Genomic DNA, 2614 nt, shown 5'->3' with positions numbered 1-2614 from the left:
TTTCATTACAATGATTATAATCACCTCCATGTACTATCAGTTTACAGTATTTTTCTGTATTCACTTAAGCTCTTTTTTTTTTTTTTAAACACTCAAGCATATATAATAATTTACACACCAAAGAGCACATTCTGAAAGTCTGCCTCCTGGCTACTAGCTCTTAGTCCCTCTTTACCCATGAATCTAGAGTCCTCAGCCGCTCCCTTTCTCCATCACCCCATCTCTGCCTCCATCTGGATAACATCTCACATACCACTTGTGCTCTTCTCCTTGATGGTCCTAGGGTCCTTTGTTTCTGGTCTATTACATTAACTACTCCCCCATTTTTGTTACAAAACTTCTACCTTTACAATTGCGACAGTCACAATTGGTCATGATAACAATTACTCACTATTGAATCATAAGAATCGTATCCCCATCTCTTTTAACCAGAATAATCTGGAAAAGATGAAACCTATTCAATGGGAACTCTTTCTTCCCCACATACTCTTAAACTCTCCCTTGAAACCTTGCAAACCCATCACTTCATGCCTTTATCACCCCCTCATTTTAGATATCCAATGTCTAAGTTGCCCATCCCTATCTGCCCTGTGTACAGAGGGGATAGCATTGATACTTGATGTAAAGACTCTTTGCCTCTCAGTTGGTATTTAGAGTTACTATCTCCATGATTATTGATCAGGTTCATCAAATTGTAGCTGCTTATCCTCGTTTTCTTTTTCAAAAATTATGGTTTTTTTTCCTTATCTTCCTCTAGTCGAGTTCTGATTATCAAGTCATCAAGGCTAGGTCAAATGAGTACTACCTGCAAGCTTGGGCATTCTAGTGCATTTCCTCTCACTTCGTATCAGCTGGATGTTTCATTCTCGGCTATAGCCCACTGTGGCTATGTCCTTATCCATGGGCTCAGGTGTCCCCAGGTCTCACCACACTTTGGGCCAACCAGCCGTTCCTCTTCTCTCTCATCTCCAGGTCAATGGGAGCCTATGGAACGTAGTTGGGCTTTCCATCTCTTCCCCTCACCAGTAGACCAATGTGGTCATCAGCAAGCTTACATGCCAGCTCATGTGTTCTTTTTCAGTTTCAGTCTTAGAGGGAGGGTTGTCCTAAAGGTACTTGACTGCTTGCCTTCATGGCTTCCCGGTGAACAACTTGATTCTTCTTGTAGCAGCCAGTCATACTGCCATTTTTTTTGTTTTGAGTTTTTCTTGATGATCTTTCTTTGAAGATGTATCTTCTGTTGCTCTAGCTGTTCCAGGCTGGTCTGTTTGTTCTTTCTAGTGGGAATGTCCCACCTCAGAAGGTTCTGGATGGGGCTCAGGCTTCCACCTAAGGTCCTATACACTGCAAAGGCTCCGCAGGAGGCCTATTTCACTGGGCAAGTTCTAGAACCCTTTTTAGGTATTCCAATCACTGTGGGTTAATGCACCAAACTGCAAAGCCATTTGAGCTGCAAGGTTGCTGGTTCAAGTTCTCCTTGCTAGCTGCTCCTTGGAAACCCTATACAGGGTCACTATGGGTTGGAATCAACTCGACAGCAGTTAACAATATCATTATACAAGTGGCAGCATCTATGGACTCAAGCATGGCAACAGTAGTGAGGTTGGCCCAAGATCAGACAGTGTTGCGTTTTGCTGTGCATAAGGTCTCTATAAGTCGGTACTGACTGGATGACTCCTAACAACAACAACAACATTATACAATATTCTTCTTTATCTTTGGTAATACTGCTTGTCTTGAAATCCACTTTGTGAGATAATAATTTAATCACTCTAGTCTTTTTATTTGTTTGAATGGCATTCCACTCTTTATTTACTATGTTTATGTATCTTTGCATTTGTTTACCATGTTTATGCGTCTTGTAGGCAGAATTAGGGTGGCTTTTGTGTTTTTAATCCATTATGGTGATCTCTCCCTTTTAATTGAAATTTTAAATTAGATTACAAGTAATGTATTAATCAATATGGTTGGGTTTTTGTCTATTGTATATTATATTCTATTTGTTCTGATGGATTTTTGTTCTTTTGTACCTCCTTTTGTGGCTTATTTGTGCTTTCTTTTACAATTTAGCATTTCCTTTTAATTCCATTAGTGTGTGTGTTTGTAGCTATGGTGATGATGGTTACGTACCATTGAGTTGGTTCCAATGCATAGCAATACTATAGGGTTTTTGTGGCTGTAAATCTTTACAGGAGCAGAAAGTCTCATCTTTCTTCCTTAGAGCAGTTGGTGGTTTCAAACTGTTGCCCTTGAGATTAGCAGTCCGACTTGTAACCACTATGCTTCCAGAGCTCCCTGCTTTTAGCTATAGGACTCTGCATTTTTTGGGTAACAATATTCTGGTCTCAGTATGTTTGTTTGTGTGTCATTCATATCATAATGCATGTTTAAGAATTTTTCTCTAGTTACTCTCAATATATTCTCTTTTCTTTGATATTTAAATACTTTGATTGCAATGGGTCAGCTTTTGTTTGTTTTTAGAATTCTAGAGTTTTGGTTGATATTTGGTTAAATATTGTTCACCCAATTATTTTATTGCTTTATGTTACTCCTCATCGCCCAATTAACATGTATCTACCCTTTAGGAGCTCTGGTAGCATAATGGTTACAAATC

This window comes from Chrysochloris asiatica, unplaced genomic scaffold (genome assembly GCF_000296735.1).
Source record: "Chrysochloris asiatica unplaced genomic scaffold, ChrAsi1.0 scaffold00077, whole genome shotgun sequence".
NCBI lineage: Eukaryota > Metazoa > Chordata > Mammalia > Afrosoricida > Chrysochloridae > Chrysochloris > Chrysochloris asiatica.
This window is presented reverse-complemented; position numbering follows the sequence as displayed.